This window comes from Podarcis pityusensis, assembly GCF_964106645.2.
Source record: "Podarcis pityusensis genome assembly, chromosome: 16".
In the NCBI taxonomy this organism is placed as follows: Eukaryota; Metazoa; Chordata; class Lepidosauria; order Squamata; family Lacertidae; genus Podarcis; species Podarcis pityusensis.
In genome coordinates, this window is record NC_138041.1 from 6,044,029 (window position 1) to 6,065,890 (window position 21,862).

At 44.5% G+C, this 21,862-nt stretch overlaps 4 long non-coding RNA genes across 4 annotated transcripts; 2 read left to right on the forward strand and 2 right to left on the reverse strand.

Moving 5' to 3' along the window:
* Window positions 1-2,313: 2,313 nt before the first annotated feature.
* On the reverse strand, window positions 2,314-3,825 carry LOC308464865. The gene is made up of 2 exons (XR_013980168.1): window positions 3,733-3,825; window positions 2,314-2,859 (listed from the first exon to the last, which is right to left on the reverse strand). It is a non-coding gene; the product is annotated as an uncharacterized lncRNA (long non-coding RNA).
* Window positions 3,826-4,498: 673 nt separating this feature from the next.
* LOC308465246 lies at window positions 4,499-6,162 on the forward strand. The gene is made up of 2 exons (XR_013980383.1): window positions 4,499-4,832; window positions 5,644-6,162. It is a non-coding gene; the product is annotated as an uncharacterized lncRNA (long non-coding RNA).
* A 6,948-nt stretch (window positions 6,163-13,110) lies between these two features.
* Window positions 13,111-14,772, forward strand: LOC308465492. The gene is made up of 2 exons (XR_013980480.1): window positions 13,111-13,341; window positions 14,231-14,772. It is a non-coding gene; the product is annotated as an uncharacterized lncRNA (long non-coding RNA).
* Window positions 14,773-19,476: 4,704 nt separating this feature from the next.
* Window positions 19,477-20,862, reverse strand: LOC308465591. The gene is made up of 2 exons (XR_013980511.1): window positions 20,822-20,862; window positions 19,477-19,999 (listed from the first exon to the last, which is right to left on the reverse strand). It is a non-coding gene; the product is annotated as an uncharacterized lncRNA (long non-coding RNA).
* Window positions 20,863-21,862: the final 1,000 nt, after the last annotated feature.

Genomic DNA, 21,862 nt, shown 5'->3' on the forward strand with positions numbered 1-21,862 from the left:
CTGGCGTACAGCTTCCGGGTCATGTGGCCAGCATGACTGAGCCACCTCTGGTGAACCAGAGCAGCACACAGAAACGGCGTTTACCTTCCCGCTGGAATGGTACCTATTTATCTACTTGCACTTTGACATGCTTTCGAACTGCTAGGTTGGCAGGAGCTGGGACTGAGCAACGAGAGTTCACCCCGTTGCGGGGATTTGAACCGCTGACCTTCTGATCGGCAAGTCCTAGGCTCTGTGGTTTAACCCATAGTGCCACTCAGTGTCCCCTCTTACACATACCAGCTCCTAAATTGTAAATTACTTGATAGCCTCCTGTGCCTTTTTTACAACCCAATCCACACTCAGGCCCCCAGCTGTGCCAGGGTCTGGAAAATCAGATAACACTTCATCCTGCCTAGAGTCAAGTGGTAATTGACTCACATTACTAGAGACAGGGAGCTTTACATTTAAAGAGACAAAACACCCATTCCACAGAAGGCCACTATTTTATCTCTCCCACCATGCTTCACTCCTGCATGAACCAGCATTTGACATACTAAGATTTCCCAACTTCACTACAGAGGGTTTGCAGCCAACTGCAGAAAGCAGCCAAGAAGAGGGAGGCTTTGAGGTTAGGCAGGCAGGGGAGAGCCGGCAGCTGCAGAAATCGGCTCTTCCTGACCTTGACGGGTGAGCTGATAAGACAGTAGCTGAGAGCAGGCTAGAACACTGCCAAAGTGCTCGAAGCTCAAATGGGGGCGAATAGACAAGGAGACAGTTTATCGGGAAAGGAAGGGGTTGACACTAATCCAATCTCTCCGAGGAGTCGGCGAGTGGGAGGGCTTCTAGATAGGAAGCCAAAAAAAAAAAAAAAAAAAAAAAAGACACAAGGGGCATCGTTTCAATATATTATTTAGATACCGGAAGGAATCTTCAGAAGGGCCATCATGGGTAATGATGCCGGAGGCTTTGTTAGCATCATCCAGAGCTATCTGTTGGTTTTTGCAATAAACCCTCCTTTAATTATCTACGCTGGGAACCTGGCCTTCTGACAGAATGACCCTTCTCTAAGTTCTTTGCTTTAGTTGGCAGAGGAAAGAGCTGATAATGGAAGAACAACAGCAGCTCCCCATGGCCGTGTCGGCGGGTGCAATTGGAGGACAGAACCTGACTGAAGATCCTTATCAGGTACTTTGGCAGCAAAATCAGGAGTTGAAGCTGCCGCTAACCAGGTTGGAAGGAGTGGGGTGGGGGCAGTCCAGGCAGCTGATGGAGGTATATGGGAGGCCGACGTCCAAGAGCCTCGTAACCGCCCCCCCCCCCCAGCCAATTTTCAGGAAAGCCTTCAGAGATGTGGCCTTCAAAACAGCCTGCCTGTATTTCTTAAGCCTCCGAGGGGCTGAATTCCACGATGATAAGGACAGGGTACCATTCCTCATTAGCTTAGTTGAAGAAGAAGAAGAGGAGTTTGGATTTGATATCCCGCTTTATCACTACCCAAAGGAGACTCAAAGCGGCTAACATTCTCCTTTCCCTTCCTCCCCCACAACAAACAGTCTGTGAGGTGAGTGGGGCTGAGAGACCTCAAAGAAGTGTGACTAGCCGAAGGTCACCCAGTAGCTGCATGAGCGGAGACGCGAACCCGGTTCACCAGATTACGAGGCTACTGCTCTTAACCACTACTACACCACACTGGCTCTCAGTAGAGGCAGGGGCTCAGCACTTTGTGACTCCCTCATGTTAAGCAAAGATGGAGAGCTTGGCAATTTGGATGCCTTCATAAAAATGATGGGCAGTATTTATCTAGATCCTTTACAGGAAGAGGCGCTTGCCCAGAAGCTCATGAGCCTCAGACAGGGAAACCAGACTGTGGCAGAGTAGTGGGCCGATTTTCAGATGTACATCCAGCAACTGGGATGGGAGAGAAAATCCCTGCTTGCATTATACAAAGCGGGTCTGAATGAGCAGATTCTGGATGAACTGGCTGGGATGCCCCTACAGACTGCGCTGCAAGGAGATAGGAAAACCTCCTTGCAGCAAGGACTGAGATTACAGGAGCACGCCATGGTATGCCGAGGAAAGGGAAGAGGACATGATCACTTCCTTCCAATGTCCCCAGTACTTCCAATTCAAAGATCAATTCCTGCCTATTAGTGAGGATCAGGTCCAATGTAGATGATCTCCTAGCTGCTTCCTTCACCTTCTGGGCAATGAAATGATCAGTGAAGCAACGGAGGAATTTGTTGGGAATTATAGTCTTGGGAGTGTGTGAGTTTCAACAGGGATCCAACACCCTCCTCTCCCCCCAATTTAAGGGAAAGATACACCAAACCATAAGTGATGCTTTATCATTTTATTTGTTGCCATGCAAGCAGGTAGATTCTACAACAGCAGAAGGTTTAGAAATGTAGAAGCGAGAGAAAAGAGAAAGAGTCAAACACATTGAGAGTGTCATGAAGGCACCATTTCAAATGCCTTGCTAGAGAAGGCTCCTAGGAGAAGAGCTGGACGATGAGTGCAAGGAGTCAACCAGCAGCCTTGAAGCCAGAGCTCCTGGTGGTGGAATTATTCCTTGGGCTGTATGCTGTAGACTCCCAGTTTGCATTCAGAGCTCCCCTTGGGGTTCTTCAGCATTTGCATTGCTTGGGATAGCAGCATTTGCAACCACAGCAGGAAGACCCACAGCACCCGGAACCACAGCAGGGGGAACAGCAGCAGCAGGGGGAGCAGCAACACTGCTTGCAACAACAGGGGGAGCAGCAACACTGCTTGCAACAGCCACAGCCGCAGCAGGGGGTACAGCAGCACTGCTTGCAGCAGCAAGGGGAGCAGCCACACTGGCAACAGCAGGACATCTTGAGGAAGAGAAGGAAGCTTGAGCTGCAGGAAATCAAGGGATCACCAGTTAAGTAAGTGCTACATCATCAGATGTGTTGAAGACACATTTTACTGGTGTTTTGCATTAGGAGCTGCCTATTTCACATCGTTTTCCTCCTACTTATGACACAGCTGAAATAATTTCCCTATGTATATAGCAAAGATTCGCTTGTTCTATAAAGCATTGGGGAAACATCTGCCTGCTGTATACTTGAAATATATCATGGGTGAAATATTCCACCTCAGTTGATATGAGAAGAAGTTTACATCATTGGGGAAGTCACTACAGTGGTACCTTGGTTTACAACCTTAATTCGTTCCGGACGTGCGGTTGTAAACTAAAACAGGTTGTAACCCAAGGCACGCTTTCGCCAATGGGGCCTCCCCCCTCCAAAATGTGGTTGTAATAAAAAAAAGGGGTTGTAATCCAAAAAAGGGACACACACTTCCGGGTTTGACATGGTTGTAATGCAAAACGGTTGCAAACCAAGGTACCACTGTACTGCCATAAGGAGTCCATTCAACAGCCCAGAGGCAGGGAAAATGGTCAATCTGCAAAAGCACAACTTATGAAAATGTAGCGTCCATCACGCAGATATGGTGAAGAGATAATTACATGATCCCATCAGGTAAAACCCAAAGAACCTACAAGGAGTCTGTTATTCAACCCACTTTTCATCTATGTATTAAAATATGGCAGTTGAGATGCTGAAATCTGAAACACTAACATAATCCCATTTTGAGACAGTTGACTACTCTGTGCGTTTGATTCAGATGCATTTCACAAGACCAGAGCTGGAGTACCTGCTCAGAATATTCGTTTCCCTGCAATGAAGGAAACAAGAAGAATGAATAAATATTTGGAGACAAGCTTACCTTTGTTGACTATAGGAATTGGTGTGTGGATGTTGGATCCAGAGAGTGAATGAAGAACTCCAGGATTGTGGTCCTTTTATATGGCTCTGTGAATTCTTCCACAATCCATGAGGCACTAATCATGAATGAGAAGCTCTACATTAAACCTTGACGTTGGCCTCCACCACACATTATTAGCTGGTGTGTGATCTGTGACTGTATTCACAACCCCTATTATTTATCTATATATATAAACACAGAGGAAATTAAAAGTGCATTCATGAAACACTGTAATTCTCAGCCTGGATTAAAGGGTGAATGGTAGCAGTTGCACATGTTATTATTTAATATGTAGCTTTAACAAATGTTCATTACAGTAAAAAATTAATTGCTAGACGAACGCAAAACATTTGGGCTATATCTAATGACTGTTTTCCAGCTTTCAATCACCCAGAAAGAACATTACAGCCTAATTTGTACCAGACATCTGAGCTGTGTAAAAGCAATTGGCTTGTATCCAGATGAGTTCTACTTAGAGAAGGCCCAGTGAAATTAACAAACCTAAGTTAGCCATTTCTATGGAGTTTAATGGGCTTGCTCGGATTAAGACTTGCAGTGGCTGCTACCCAGTGACCTTAAAACAACTATAATTTTAAATCGTTGTTTAATTAACATCACTTTATACATTCTATGAGGTTGTACTAAGAAAGAATGGCCTAATGTTGTGTCCACAGGTAAACAGTCTGAAAACTAAATCCCTTAGGCACCAGATCTTTGAGAGAAGCCCATATGATGCCTGTTCATCCTAACATATTTGATTTCAAGCAATCCCATAAGTGCCCCCTTTGGACAGAAGGGAGAATTAGAGTGTTACTACTGCAGAATAGCCTTCATCACCTGACTTTAGAAAGGAAGGATGTGGACACAGTCAAGGATCACGCACCAGATGAGTGTGTGGTAGAGCCCCATATTAAGGTTTAATGAAGACCTTGTCATCATTGCGTGGTTCATAATTGCTTGCGGAAGGGTTCACAGAGGTGTATATAAAGGCCCCCCATTCAGGAGTTCTTCACTCATTCACTGGATCCAACATCCACACCAATTCTGACAACTGAAAAAAGGTATGTTCTGTCCCACTATCTCTTCATTCTTTTGGTTCCAGGAGAGGTATGGTCTTGAGGATGTAGTCTAGCAGCTCTGGTTTTTCAATGCAACTTGCTCACTATATATCTTACTCTTGGTGACAAATCTTGGCCTCCTGCCACATGGGGAGGTGTGCATGGACAAAAGCGTGATTTCTTAGATGCTAATTCAAATTCAAAATTTACTTCTCTCTTGGACATGCAGAATGGAAGATCTCAAACAGGTCTTCTGGGTACACCATTTCTTATAGAACATGTCTTTATACATTCATAATGAAGCTAGGATCTTGCCTTCAGGCCTCAAGTTTGTCAGAATTTTAGGACTAGAATGTTTGCATACTATTGTCTTGCACAGGATCCAAAATAGGTTTGGGTTTTTTCTGACCAAGCACACATTTCAAATTGATCTACAGCTATAATGGTTAAATGTAATTCACCTGTCAGACATGTATGTTTTGAGGAAACCAGCATGGCCTGTGGCTCCTGATGGAGAAGGAGGTGGTTCCTGAACAGTCTGTTGTGCAATTCCTGAAATGGCACAGCACACCTGACCTAAGCAAGAGTCAAGGATCAATGCTCCAGATAAGCAGAAGCGTAGTGATGCATAGCCAAGACAATACTGCATCCCATTTTGCTAACCAAAATGTAGTTTTAGGATCACTCAGAGGGAAACATGATGTGAAAATCATGTATTTTCTGGTCACCTGAATGCAGAGCATATGTCTACAGTGTTTTAATATGCCTGAGGACATTGTGTTTACTTAATGGGAAATCCCTTGCTTTCTTTCAGCTCTGCCTTCCTTCTCCACCGCTAAGATGTCCTGCTGCTCCAATTGTTGCTGCTCTCCCTGCTGCTGCAAGTGCTGCTGCTGCCCCTGCTGCTGCTGCACTCCTTGCTGCTGCTGCACTCCTTGCTGCTGCTGTTCCCCCTGCTGCTGCAACTCTTGCGGCTGTGGTTCCTGTGGCTGTGGCTGTTGCGGCTGTGGTTCCTGTTGCTGCTATCCTAAGCAAGGCTGTTGCTGAAGAATTTCAGTGAAGTGTTGAGAGCTGCTGTCTTCTCCATGCTGGCGGAGTCCTTGGATTAATCCGTTTCTGTGCCTTAAATTTATTCCCGCCTCCTTCATCAACCCTTCATTCTTCTCATCTCCTTTTTACTTTGCTTTTTTTTTACTTCAAGGATGCATGCCAGTTGCCTTCTCTTTATCATCATGGTGGTCCTGGGTGTCATTCTCTTTTCATCTCTTTGAATAACTCCACTGTGGAGAAAATAATCTATGTATACAGCAGTTAATAAAAATTCTAAAGCATAGTACAGAGTCTTGTGTTCCTTTGCCTTGAGATGGGGAATGTGTCATAGATCACCGCATAAGTCATCTGCTTTGCAAACATATCCTGTTGAAGGGCTGCTGGACTAGAAAGGATCAGAAGCTGAGCTCTTGAGGAGGACATCTCCATCTCACATACTATATTGGGAAATCGGCCATAGTTCATTGGAAGGGCCCATGTATGACACGTATAACATCCCAGGTTCACTAGCTGTTATCTCTCCTTGAATAAATGGATGTAGGAAAAACCAGGAGTAGCAAGACCCAATGTCTGAGATCTGGTGTTGGAACACTAAAACCTGATTTAATTGATGTATAGTAGGGATTTCCTGATAGGCACAATCTGCAGGAGGCTCTGTCTTGCAAACCACTCTTTAGTGGTGCCTCACTTTGTGGGGAACTTCAGGTGAATTGAAGCAAGAGCCCTCTGTCACAGAGCCCTGGAAGAAAAATGCTAGATCAGACAAAAATGGGGGTCCTTAGATCTAACCTATGGTAATAGTAGTGTGAGGGACATGGCTGAATTGAATGCCTGGGAAGAGTCTGACTCTGGAGATGAAGGAATGCTAGTACAGAGGGAGCCACAGTCTGACTCTCGAGATGAGGGATTGCAGTCACAGGCACAGCAGGAATGGGTTAATTCAGCCCCCCTTCACCAAGAGTTCCCAGACTCAGATAGAGCAGCAGACTCGGAAAGCTCGCAGTCAGAGGGAGGGGAGGAGATAGATGACATTGAGGAGCTTGCTATGCATTCGGGAGGTAGGCAATGTTTAGAGGGATCTTCGTTTGATAGCGGGGGGGGGGGGAGTTCACCCACCTTCTCCCCAAAGCAGAAGAGATGAAGGGTTAAAATGCAACAGAAGTACAAGAGAGGAAGGCCTGGACTTTGGCACCCTTCATTCTGAGAAAGGGGCGGAGACTCAGAGTGGCCAACTCATAGCTAAGAGCAGCAGGCTCGGAGCCATGCTCTGGATGTTAGTTGTAAATAAAGGTGCCATGAACCTGCCAGAGACTCATTAATTCTTACTGGAGCTTGCTTGCCTGCCTGAGATCATTACAAGTAGTAGTAGTAGCAGTAGCAGTAGCAGCAGCAGTATTAATAAATATTTACAATGATTTTATTTATTAAGAGGGAGAGAGTCCATGGCACAGGAATCCAATGCCAGATGTTCTGAGCAGGCTGAGGAATCAATAAGCTTTCAGTTCTAAGAGAACTGGGGATTTGAGACTGGCGATTAGGCCACCAGGATATTATAGGATTCCAACTCCCATCAGACATTGCCAGAATGGCCAGTGATAAAGGATGGTGGGAACTATAGTCCAGAAACATCTGGAGGGGCCACACATTCCTCATCTGTGCCTAAGGTCCTGGACTGACTGAGCAACTCATGTGTTGTCTATTCATCCCTATGGATGCTATTTTGGCTAGGGGGTGAGGATTACAAGGTTAACTACAAAGAAACAGCTCTAATGAAGGGTGTGTGCACAGTCAACACCAGATGATGTTGTAGTTGTCTTCTTCTCTGGAAGGGTCAGGCTGGGGAGGCGGTCTCCACCATTCCTCCCCTGCTCAGTTGCTGACACTCTGTCACAGAATGTTGAAGGACAAAATAGATCAGACTTAGGTAGGGGGGTGGGTCTATCTAGTTCAGCAGCTGGTGTCCCACAGTGTCCAAACAGATGTTTCCTGGAAACCCCCAAAAGGAAGATTTCTGAGGGGTGTTGTTTGTGAGTGTGTAGAAGTGTGCCGTTATCCTTTTTATTGGTGCCATGAGAAACAATCCAAATGAATATGAGTGTATTTGCAAGCTTTTATTTAGTCCACAAACATTACGTAATTTCATTTTTTATTGAAACATTGTGTTTCTATTTAAATGTATTGAAGTCATTTGCATAATTAACTGCTTTAGTTTTGGCCATAGCAGACAGATGAAGAACGAAATAACAGAAGCTGAACTGTAGAAGAACGTAAACAGCGACTGTGACTAACTATTCATGTGGCAAATATATCTGTCTCCATACATCATTAGATACAACCTAGTTGCAGCAGTAATAATACTTTTTTTTAGCAGTGATGAATATATTTATTAAGAGAAAACAAGCACATGAGCAGAGAAATCCAATGCCAGATGTTCCGAGCAGGCTGAGGAATCAATGTTTCAGTTCCGAAAGAAATTCATAGGCTTGGGATTGGGAATTGGGCCACCAGGGTATTGTAGGATTTCAACTCCCATCAGACCTTGCCAGAATGGCCAGGAATAAAGGATGGTGGGAATTGTAGTCCAGAAACATCTGGAGGGGCCACACATTCCTCATCTGTGCCTAAGGTCCTGGGCTGACCAAGCAACTCATGTTGTCTATCCATCCCTATGAGTGCCATTTTGGCTAGGGGGTGAGGATTACAAGGTTAACTACAAAGAAACAGCTCTAATGAAGGGGGTGTGCACAGTCAAGGATCATACACCAGATGATGTTGTAGTGGAAGCCAATGCCGTGTTCTAATGGAGATATGAGCATTTTTGAAGTAATGGCTCACTACTAGGGGGAGCAGTCGCAGAGCTGCACAAGAAGGTCCACCACCTGGTAGTTGTTCACTGACTCAGAGAATGCCATATCTGGTTTCTCATACTAGACTACAAGGTTAGCTGTATGACAGCATTTATGCAAATAATTGAGATATTAGTGAATCGAAGGACAATCCCAGACTCACAGCTGTGATGGACAGAGTGAGTCAAGGTCCCAAGGAGGTCTATCAAAAGCTCTTCTTTTGCCAAGGGTCTCATAATTGCTGCAAAGAAAGCTAGGATATCCCACTGAGGTATGGATTCATTTAGCACCCCAGTGTTGATGAACTTTGAGTATAGTTCACTTCCTAGTGGGAGGCAGAATTCATATACATGGATGAAGAAATCCATGGGCTAAAAGAGGAGATCTTGGAGGAGGAGGGGGTGGTCAGATCAGTTGCTATCTTCAATGTCATCAAAATACATTAGCCTGGATCCACAAGTAGCACTCAGAATGCTGGGCTTCAGAGTATAATCTCTTTCCTTTCATAGCCGTCCAATCAATGAGGTTTGCAGGAGAGAGCCTCATGCAAATACCACCTAGCAGGAAATCCCTACTACACACCAATTTAATCAGGTTTTTAGTGTTCTGTTTTTAAAACTCCTTCCTTCTACACACCAGTCAGGTGCCTCTGATGGGGAACTGTCCTGGACTTCAGACAAAGGGAATTGCTTCTTCCCATCCTCATTACATCCATTTGCTCAAGGAGAAATAAGAATCACTATCCTGTAATATGACATATGGTATATACAGTTGTTCATGGTTTTTTTATATTAATCTTGCTGTAAAAATGTGTGAGATTACGATATTGTATTTATTTGCATTACCTACAGCCTGTTCTACTGATGAAGCCTAGGATGGCGAAACAAGGCTAATATTCTGGAAATCCTTGTCCCAGACTCTGTGAAAGGATTCTGTGGAACTGTAACAACCCTTCATGCGGATTATTGGACTCTATGAACAGACAGGTGGAATAGACACTTATACATGTATGGGCCTTAATGCATGAACTGACTAGAGAATGAACTGATCCACTGGGTCTTCTGCTTTTTTCGATGAGCTTTATGAGACTTTCGTTGGAATCTGCAATTTGATCCAATGGATAGTATACCTTATTTATTCAAATGTACAGCCGGTTATGTCTTGTGTGTTTATCAAGGAGAGATACCAGCTAATGATCCTCGGATGTTACATGTGTATCAGGGCCTGGCTAGATAAGGAAGAATGGTGGGAGGCTACAGCCAAAGGGGAAGGACCCCCCACCAGGAGAACATCAGAGCTGGAAGCCTCTGAGGCAGGACAATGAGGGTAGGATACAGGACAGATCAGAGAAAGAAGGGGGACAGACAGGCTGGAGGCTGAGCAAGCCACAGTTTTAAGTTAGAGTAAGGCAGCTGAGGAGGAGGAGGAGGCTGAGCCTGTGACAGATCCACAGCAACCTGCCAGTTCCACTGTTTTCCTTTCTCCTCCTCCCCTGTCTCCAAGAATGAGGAGGGTGTTACATGCAGCAGAATGAAAGGTGCAGAGAACCTCTCCTCAAATGCATTTGTGAGTGTCCGGAAGGCAGCTGGCTGGGGAAGAGGTATAGGAGGCTCAGATCCTCAGTTCTGGCAACTGTTTCATCAGGCTAGTCCTGCCAATGGAGACCTCTTGTTTGTGTTTCATATCTCAAATTGAGAATTAATTTACTGACCCTCTCTGAGTCTCTGTGCTGAACTGCAGCTGAACCAGCCCTGACAGGGTGCCATGCATGTGCTCTCCCAATGAGATATGGCCCCCTTTCCAATACTGTATGTGAGATGGAGATATGCTCCCCAGGAGCTTAGCCAGTGATCTTTTCTAGGCTGGGAGCTCTTCAGCTGGAGATTCTTGGAGAATCAAAGCAGATCACCTGTTTTGGGATATTTGCCACATTCTGAAACTCAGGGCAAATGAACACAACAAGGCTCTGTACCATGCTTTAGAATTTTTATTAATTGCCACCTGGAAAGTTTTTCTTTTCACAGAGGAGTTATTCAAGGAGATGAAAGGAGAGTGACTCCCTAGACAACTAAGGTGATAAAGAGAAGACAACTGGCAAGCCTCCTTGAAGGAAAACAAAGCAAAGTAAGAAGGAGATGAGAAGAATCCAGGGTTGTAGAAGAAGGCAGGAATAAACTTAAAACAAAGGAACAGATGAATACAAGGAGTCCACCAGCATGGAGGAGGCAGCAGCATTCAACACTTCACTGAACACTTTAGCAGCAGCCTTGCTTTGGATAGCAGCAACAGGAACCACAGCCGCAACAGCCACAGCCACAGGAACCACAGCCGCAAGAGTTGCAGCAGCAGGGGGAACAGCAGCAGGAGCAAGGAGAGCAGCAACAGGAAGGACTGCAGCAGCAGCAGGGGCAGCAGCAGCACTTGCAGCAGCAGGGAGCGCAGCAACAATTGGAGCAGCAGGACATCTTAGCGGTGGAGAGGGAAGGCAGAGCTGAAAGAATTCAAAGGATTTCCCATTAAGCAAACAACACCCTCAGGCATATTAAAACACTGTAGACATATGCTCTGCATTCAGGAGACCAGAAAAGACATGATTTCCACATCATGCTTTCCCTCTGAATGATCCTAAAAGTACCTTTTGGTTAGCAATATTCTAACAGTTCTGCTGGGATGCAGTATTGTCTTGGCTATGCATCTCTACCCTTCTGCTTATCTAGAGCATTGATCCTTGACTCTTGCTCAGGTCAGGTGTGCTGTGCCATTTCAGGAATTGCACAACAGATTGTTCAGGAACCACCTCCTCCACCGGGAGCCACAGGCCATGCTGGTTTCCTCATGAACACACATGTTTGACACGTGAATTATATTCAACCGTTATAGCTGTAGATCAATATGAAATGTATGCTTGGTCAGGAAAAACAACACTATTTTAGATTTTCTGTAAGAGGATAGCAGGTAAATTTCTAGTCCTAAAATGCTGAGAGAATTGAGGACTGAAGGCAAAATCCTAGCTTCTCTGTGAATGAGTTAAGACATGTTTTGTATCCAGAAGACCTTTTTGAGATCTTGAATCCCTTGTCTCCAAGGGAGATGTAAGTTCTGAATTTGAATTAGAATCTAAGAAATCACGCTTTTGTCCATGCACAACTCCCCATGTGGCAGGAGGCCAAGAATTGTCACCAAGAGTAAGATAAATAGTGAGCAAGTTGCATTGAAAAACCAGAGCTGCTAGACTACATCCTCAAGACCTCAAGATCTCCTGAAATCTAGGGAATCAAAAGAATGAAGAGATAGTGGCACAGAACATACCTTTTTCAGTTGTCAGAATTGGTGTGGATGTAGGATCCAGTGAATGAGTGAAGAACTCCTGAATGGGGGGCCTTTATATACACCTCTGTGAATCCTTCCGCAAGCAATTATGAACCACACAATGATGACAAGGTCTTCATTAAACCTTAATATGGGCCTCTACCACACAATCATCTGGTGCGTGATCCTTGACTGTGTCCACATCCTTCCTTTCTAAAGTCAGCTGATTAAGGCAATTCTGCAGTTGTAACACTCTAATTCTCCCTCTGTCCAAAGGGGGCACTTATGGGATTGCTTGAAATAAAATATGTTCAGATGAACAGGCATCATATGGGCTTCTCTGAAATATCTGGTGCCTAAGGGATTTAGTATTCAGATTGTTTAGCTGTGGACACAACATTTAGGCCATTCTTTCTTAGTACAGCATGCAACAGGTATAAAGTGATTTTAATATAACAATGATTTAGGCTGATAGTTGTTTTAAGGTCACTGGGTAGCAGCCACTGCAAGTCGTATTCCAAGCAAGCCCATTAAAGTCCATAGACATGGCTAACTTAGGTTTGCCTACTCTAAGTAGACCTCAGCTGCATGCAAGCCAATTGCTTTTGCATGGTTCAGATGTCGGGTGAAAATTAGGCTGTGGAGCCCAAGTGTTCGTCTATCAATTATTTTTTACTGTAATGAACATTTGTTAAAGCTACATATTAAATAAAAACATGTGGAACTTCTATCATTCACCGTCCTGCTCAGCTACTTTTAAAAAATAATAAATAATAAATGGCACATGCTATTGACTTCTGCTCATTGCTGATAAATGTGTGTTATGAGGATCAAATTCCAAGACCTGGGAATACAATTGTCAGGTGCTTTGAGCTTGAGGCAGGAAATACAGTCAGAAATACAGTCTGGAGCATTTTTCCTGGCTAGAAAAACAACAACAGTGCAGGATCTCAATGAGAAGCTCTCATTATTTCCGTTCATCATAGCATAATTGTTTTAAAACCAATCCCATAACTGCCCCTTCATCTGGCCTGAGAATTACAGTGTTTCCAAAATTCAGTTTTAATTTCTTCTGTATTTATATAGATAAATAATAGGGGTTGTGAATACAGTCACAGATCACACACCAGCTAATAATGTGTGGTGGAGGCCAACGTCAAGGTTTAATGTAGAGCTTCTCATTCATGATTAATGCCTCATGGATTGTGGAAGGGTTCACAGAGCCATATAAAAGGACCACAATTCTGGAGTTCTTCATTCACTCTCTGGATCCAATATCCACACACCAATTCCTATAGTCAACAAAGGTAAGCTTGTTTCCAAATATTTAATCATACTTCTTGTTTTTTTCATTGGAGGGAAACGAAAATTTTTAAGCAGGTACTCCAGTGGCTCTGGTCTTGAAAAATCATTCTGAACGGAACGCGCACAGGAGCTAACAGTCTCAAAACTGGATTTTTTGTGTGTTTCAGATTTCAACATCTCAACCGGCATATTTTATTTCATAGAGCTAAAGTGTTTTCTATGACAGACTTTTTATAGGTTCGTTGGCACAGCAAAGGCCAAAGTAGATGATACCATCGAATTATCTCTTCACCATATATGTTTCATGGATTTGCAATTTTTAGTTCTGAGGACTGACCATTTACGCTGTCTTTGGGCTGTTAACTGGAGTCCTCAGGGCAACTATTAAGTAGTGACTTCCCTGGAGATATCATATCAACTGAAGAGTATTTCATGCATTTTTGATACATAGATATATAAAATAATTGATGTCAGCAGCATAAAAAATGTAAAACATAGATATAACCAGCCCATGTGTAATATGCATCCTGCTATGATAGAATCTGGATTTCCTCTAGGCTGTTGTTTATTTTATACCTGAGGAAAACTCTGAGTTCCCCTTAACACAGAAAGCAAAATGGTCCTGGATTTACAATGAAGGCAGAATCACTATTGAATTCTTGGTTGGACAAATTGGTCCATTTCAGCATTCATCAGGGAGATGTTTCTCCCATGCTTTATATAGGAAGCAAATCTTTGCTTAATGTAGGCAAATTATTTCAGCTGTGTCACAAGGAGGAGGAAAACGATGTGAAATAGGCAGCTCCTAATGCAAAGCACCAGTAAATTTTGTTTTTTAAACATCTGACGATTTAGCGCTTAGTTAACTGGTGATCCCTTGATTTCCTGCAGCTCAAGCTTCCTTCTCTTCCTCAAGATGTCCTGCTGTTGCCAATGTGGCTGCTCCCCTTGCTGCTGCAAGCAGTGCTGCTGTTCCCCCTGCTGCGGCTGCGGCTGCTGCAAGCAGTGTTGCTGCTCCCCCTGTTGTTGCAAGCAGTGCTGCTGCTCCCCCTGCTGCTGCTGTTCCCCCTGCTGTGGTTCCGGGTGTTGTGGATCTTCCTGCTGTGGCTGCAAATGCTGCTATCCCAAGCAATGCAAATGCTGAAGAACCGCAAGGCAAGTTCTGAATGCAAACAGGGAGTCTACAGCATACAGCCCAAGGAATAATCCCACCACCATGAGTACTGACTTCAAGGGCTACTGGTTGATTCCTTGCACTCATCTTCCAGCTATTCTCCTAGGAGACATCTCCAAGAAGGCATTTGAAATGGTGCCTTTATGACACTCTCAATGTGTGTGACTCTTTCTCTTTTCTCTCGCTTCTACATTTCTAAACCTTCTGCTGTTGTAGAATCTACCTGCTTGCATGGCAACTAATAAAATGATAAAGCATCTCTTATAGTTTGGTGTATCTTTCCCTTAAATTGGGGGGAGAGGAGGGTGTTGGATCCCTGTTGAAACTCACACACTCCCAAGACTATAATTCCCAACAAATTCCTCCGTTGCTTCACTGATCATTTCATTGCCCAGAAGCTGAAGGAAGCAGCTAGGAGATCATCTACATTGGACCTGATCCTCACTAATAGGCAGGAATTGATCTTTGAATTGGAAGTACTGGGGACCTTGGAAGGAAGTGATCATGTCCTCTTCCCTTTCCTCGGCATACCATGGCGTGCTCCTGTAATCTCAGTCCTTGCTGCAATGAGGTTTTCCTATCTCCTTGCAGCGCAGTCTGTAGGGGCATCCCAGCCAGTACATCCAGAATCTGCTCATTCAGACCCGCTTTGTATAATGCAAGCAGGGATTTTCTCTCCCATCCCAGTTGCTGGATGTACATCTGAAAATCGGCCCACTACTCTGCCACAGTCTGGTTTCCCTGTCTGAGGCTCATGAGCTTCTGGGCAAGCGCCTCTTCCGGTAAAGGATCTAGATAAATACTGCCCATCATTTTTATGAAGGCATCCAAATTGCCAAGCACTCCATCTTTGCTTAACATGAGGGAGTCACAAAGTGCTGAGCCCCTGCCTCTACTGAGAGCCAGTGTGGTGTAGTAGTGGTTAAGAGCAGTAGCCTCGTAATCTGGTGAACCGGGTTCGCGTCTCCGCTCATGCAGCTACTGGGTGACCTTGGGCTAGTCACACTTCTTTGAGGTCTCTCAGCCCCACTCACCTCACAGACTGTTTGTTGTGGGGGAGGAAGGGAAAGGAGAATGTTAGCCGCCTTGAGACGCCTTTGGGTAGTGATAAAGCGGGATATCAAATCCAAACTCCTCTTCTTCTTCTTCAACTAAGCTAATGAGGAATGGTACCCTGTCCTTATCATCATGGAATTCAGCCCCTCAGAGGCTTAAGAAATACAGGCAGGCTGTTTTGAAGGCCACATCTCTGAAGGCTTTCCTGAAAATTGGCTGGGGGGCGGTTACGAGGCTCTTGGACGTCAGCCTCCCATATACCTCCATCAGCTGCCTGGACTGCCCCCACCCCACTCCTTCCAACCTGGTTAGCGGCAGCTTCAACTCCTGATTTTGCTGCCAAAGTACCTGATAAGGATCTTCAGTCAGGTTCTGTCCTCCAATTGCACCCGCCGACACGGCCATGGGGAGCTGCTGTTGTTCTTCCATTATCAGCTCTTTCCTCTGCCAACTAAAGCAAAGCACTTAGAGAAGGGTCATTCTGTCAGAAGGCCAGGTTCCCAGCGTAGATAATTAAAGGAGGGTTTATTGCAAAAACCAACAGATAGCTCTGGAAGATGCTAACAAAGCCTCCGGCATCATTACCCATGATGGCCCTTCTGAAGATTCCTTCCGGTATCTAAATAATATATTGAAACGATGCCCCTTGTGTCTTTTTTTTTTTTTTTTTTTTTTTTTGGCTTCCTATCTAGAAGCCCTCCCACTCGCTGACTCCTTGGAGAGATTGGATTAGTGTCAACCCCTTCCTTTCCCGATAAACTGTCTCCTTGTCTATTCGCCCCCATTTGAGCTTTGAGCGCTTTGGCAGTGTTCTAGCCTGCTCTCAGCTACTGTCTTATCAGCTCGCCCGTCAAGGTCAGGAAGAGCCGATTTCTGCAGCTGCCGGCTCTCCCCTGCCTGCCTAACATCAAAGCCTCCCTCTTCTTGGCTGCTTTCTGCAGTTGGCTGCAAACCCTCTGTAGTGAAGTTGGGAAATCTTAGTATGTCAAATGCTGGTTCATGCAGGAGTGAAGCATGGTGGGAGAGATAAAATAGTGGCCTTCTGTGGAATGGGTGTTTTGTCTCTTTAAATGTAAAGCTCCCTGTCTCTAGTAATGTGAGTCAATTACCACTTGACTCTAGGCAGGATGAAGTGTTATCTGATTTTCCAGACCCTGGCACAGCTGGGGGCCTGAGTGTGGATTGGGTTGTAAAAAAGGCACAGGAGGCTATCAAGTAATTTACAATTTAGGAGCTGGTATGTGTAAGAGGGGACACTGAGTGGCGCTATGGGTTAAACCACAGAGCCTAGGACTTGCCGATCAGGAGGTCAGAGGTTCGAATCCCTGCAACGGGGTGAACTCTCGTTGCTCAGTCCCAGCTCCTGCCAACCTAGCAGTTCGAAAGCATGTCAAAGTGCAAGTAGATAAATAGGTACCATTCCAGTGGGAAGGTAAACGCCGTTTCTGTGTGCTGCTCTGGTTCACCAGAGGTGGCTCAGTCATGCTGGCCACATGACCCGGAAGCTGTACGCCAGCTCCCTCGGCCAGTAAAGTGAGATGAGTGCCGCAACCCCAGAGTCAGTAACAACTAGACCTTATGGTCAGGGGTCCCTTTACCTTTACCTACATGTAAGAGAGGCCTGGGAATGGAGGAAAAGCCTTTTGATCTTAAGGTCTCCGAGTCTAAACAAAGTTCAGCTGTGCTGGTCTCCTGACAATCAGGAGATATAGTCTCATCATACGGCCATTGGGAATTAACCTAAAGAAATGATTGGTCCCTAACCTGTCCTCCACATGGGTTTTCAAGGATAAAGGATTTGGGAATTCTGATGCAAAGGGCAGAACATCTTGTCCTGGTACTTCGCCTGGGGGCGTTTGACCAGTGTAAGGACTCTTGACTACTCACTGTGTTTTGAACTATTGTTGCTGTGTGAGTATGGTTTTAGCTAGTTATATTTTACAATGTTTTTATTTTTTTGTTTGTAACCTTCTAAGAAATGTGCAACTTTTTGAGCGGCTTTTTCAATAAACTTGGAAAAGGACTTTTTGTCTTTTGTACTCTGTGCCTTTGCGCAGGGAAGCTAAACTGGTGCCTTACCGTTTGGACACCTACCTGTTGAATTTCTGTCTGCGTCATGGTAAAGTGACTCCTTGAACCCCATTCAAGGGTGGTCCAGGAAAGGAGGTGGTGGCAGGTTTACTGTTCGGCTTGTGATTTGCAACAACTAGCGATCTCTCCCCCTTCCTGGCCAAGTCATGCCGGTGTCTTATGGAATGGGGGGGGGGTAGATAGTCCCACTCACTACACCCTCACTTTGAGCTGGCTCATTCCTGACAGCATGCCTGTCATATGGAGAGATGGCAAATCTACAAGGAATGACGAGATCTCCTGTGAACCAACCACAACTTCTTTGCTTCGTCCAATACAGAGTTTAACTTTACTTACGCTGTGCCATTTATAGCTGACCTGCTCCAGAAATGTGCTCCTGGCAACCATGCAATAAAGGACTCAAGTATCTCAAGGAGTGCCTCTACCCACATGACTGAAACCAGACCCTGCATCCATCACCTGACATCCTTCTCCATGTACCCCCACCCTGAGCTAGCTGTGGAGGGTGGAGACATAAGAATAGGCCTTCCCAGTGGTGGCTCTCCCTAAGTCAAATGCTCTCCCCAAGGAGGCATCCCTGTCACCATCACTATTTGCTTTTAGGCAAATATTTTTTTCATTCACCTATACTATCGGACCTTAATATTCTGCTCATCTTTTAGTAGGGTGAAGCTGAGTCAGATTTTTTATACAAATTCCTCTTGCTTTAAATGTTGCTATACTTATTTTTTTATATAAATCATTGTTATTGGTTTATAAAACCAAAGTACAAATAAACACAAACTAATAAGAGCATATATGTATAAGATTCTCCAAATCTAGAGACTTTCCTCCATGGAGTCTTGTTTTGAGCGTCTACAACTGCATCCATACTTCAATTTTTATATCAAACCGTATTGTCCTTCATATTTTTTTACACTACAAGTGAGTCAAAATCCTGCTCTTGTTTCCATCTGTTTGCAGTGGTGGTCTAAATAACTTATACAACTTTCCCATTCTTTTATAAAGCTTTTATCCTCTTGGTTCCTGAGTTTTCCAGTCAGCTTTGCAATCTCTGTGCATTCCATCAGCTTGGTTTGCTATTCTTCTCGGGTGGGGACTTTGTCTTCTTTCCAACTCTGGGCTTCCGTTATACTTATTTTAAATGTATACAGTCATACCTCGGAATGAATACGCTTCGGGTTAGGCAAATTCGGGTTGCGCTCTGCGGCGACCCGGAAGTAACGGAGAGCGTTACTTTCGGGTTTCACCATGCACGCATGTGCAGACCGTCAAAATGATGTCACGCGCATGCGCAGAAGCACTGAAACGTGACCCACGCATGCGCAGATGCGTAGATACGGGTTACGTTCGCCTCAGGATGCGAACGGGGCTCTGGAACAGATCCCGTTCACATCCCGAGGTACCACTGTATTTCTGTAATTTGCTTTGAGTACACTTTTGTTTTAAAAAAAACAACAACCGCAAATAAACGCCATTTAAATGAAAGGTGTGAATATACCCAAAAGCGATGTGCTGTGCTTGAAAGACATCTCCATGGCTACTTAGTCATGAATGTGCCACTCTTTAGTGGTGCTGAACCGCAGCTGAACCAGCCCTGACAGGGTGCCATGCATGTGCTCTCCCAATGAGATATGGCCCCCGTTCCAATATTGTATGTGAGATGGAGATATGCTCCCCAGGAGCTCAGCCTGGAATCCTGTCTAGGCTGGGATCTCTTCAGCTGGAGATTCTTGGAGAATGCAAAGCAGATCACCTATTCAGGGATCTATGCTGCATTCTGCATCTCAAGGCAAAGGAACACAACAAGGCTCTGTACCATGCTTTAGAATTTTTATTAATTGCCACAGGGAAAGGTTTTCTTTTCACAGAGGAGTTATTTAAGGAGCTGAAAGGAGAGTGACTCCTTGGACAACCAAGGTGATAAAGAGAAGATAACTGGCAGCATGCCTCCTTGAAAGAAAACAAAGCAAAGTAAAAAGGAGATGAGAAGACTCCAGGGTTGTAGAAGGAGGCAGGAATAAAATTAAGACAAAGGAACAGATGAATACAAGGAGTCCACCAGCATGGAGGAGGCAGCAACTCCCAACACTTCACTGAACTTCTTCAGCAGCAGCCTTGCTTGGGATAGCAGCAACAGGAACCACAGCCACAAGATCCACAGCCACAGGAACCACAGCCGCAAGAGTTGCAGCAGCAGGGGGAACAGCAGCAGCAAGGAGAGCAGCAACAGCAAGGACAGCAGCAGCAGCAGGGGCAGCAGCAGCACTTGCAGCAGCAGGGAGAGCAGCAACAATTGGAGCAGCAGGACATCTTAGCAGTGGAGAGGGAAGGCAGAGCTGAAAGAATTCAAGGGATTTCCCATTAAGCAAACAACACCCTCAGGCATATTAAAACACTGTGGACAGATGCTCTGCATTCAGGAGACCAGAAAAGACATGATTTCCACATCATGGTTTCCCTCTGAATGATCCTAAAAGTACCTTTTGGTTAGCAATATTCTAACAGTTCTGCTGGGATGCAGTATTGTCTTGGCTATGCATCTCTACCCTTCTGCTTATCTAGAGCATTGATCCTTGATTCTTGCTCAGGTCAGGTCTGCTGTGCCATTTCAGGAATTGCACAACAGATTGTTCAGGAACCACCTCCTTCTCCACCGGGAGCCACAGGCCATGCTGGTTTCCTCATGAACACACATGTTTGACACGTGAATTATATTCAACCGTTATAGCTGTAGATCAATATGAAATGTATGCTTGGTCAGGAAAAACAACACTATTTTAGATTTTCTGTAAGAGGATAGCAGGTAAATTTCTAGTCCTAAAATGCTGAGAGAATTGAGGACTGAAGGCAAAATCCTAGCTTCTCTTGTGAATGAGTTAAGACATGTTTTGTATCCAGAAGACCTTTTTGAGATCTTGAATCCCTTGTGTCCAAGGGAGATGTAAGTTCTGAATTTGAATTAGAATCTAAGAAATCACGCTTTTGTCCATGCACAACTCCCCATGTGGCAGGAGGCCAAGAATTGTCACCAAGAGTAAGATAAATAGTGAGCAAGTTGCATTGAAAAACCAGAGCTGCTAGACTACATCCTCAAGACCTCAAGATCTCCTGAAATCTAGGGAATCAAAAGAATGAAGAGATAGTGGCACAGAACATACCTTTTTCAGTTGTTAGAATTGGTGTGGATGTTGGATCCAGTGAATGAGTGAAGAACTCCTGAATGGGGGCCCTTTATATACACCTCTGTGAATCCTTCCGCAAGCAATTATGAACAACCCAATGATGACAAGGTCTTCATTAAACCTTAATATGGGCCTCTACCACACAATCATCTGGTGCGTGATCCTTGACTGTGTCCACATCCTTCCTTTCTAAAGTCAGCTGGTTAAGGCTATTCTGCAGTTGTAACACTCTAATTCTCCCTCTGTCCAAAGGGGGCACTTATGGGATTGCTTGAAATAAAATATGTTCAGATGAACAGGCATCATATGGGCTTCTCTGAAATATCTGGTGCCTAAGGGATTTAGTATTCAGATTGTTTACCTGTGGACACAACATTTAGGCCATTCTTTCTTAGTACAGCATGCAACAGGTATAAAGTGATTTTAATATAACAATGATTTAGGATGATAGTTGTTTTGAGGTCACTGGGTAGCAGCCACTGCAAGTTCCGAGCAAGCCCATTAAAGTCCATAGACATGGCTGACTTAGGTTTGCCTACTCTAAGTAGACCTCAGCTGGATGCTTTTGCATGGTTCAGATGTCAGGTCAAAATTAGGCTGAGGTGTTCTGTTTCGTATTCGTCTAGTAATTAATTTTTTAGTTTAATGATCATTTGTTAAAGCTACATTATTAAATAAAAACATGTGCAACTGCTACCATTCACTGTGCTGCTCAGCTACTTTTTTAAGAAAAAGAAAAGATGGCACATGCTATTCAGTTGTGCTCATTGCTGATAAATATGTGTTATGTGGATCAAATTCCAGGACCCACAAACACAATCGTCAGGTGCTTTGAGCTTGAGGAAGGACATAGAATCAGAAGATCTGGAGGATTTTTCCTGGCTAAAAAGAAAACTGCTGGATCTCAATGAGAAGCTCTCATTATTTCCGTTCATCATAGCATAATTGTTTTAAAACCAATCCCATAAATGCCCCTTTGTGAATACAGTGACAGGTTGTGAATACAGATCACGCACC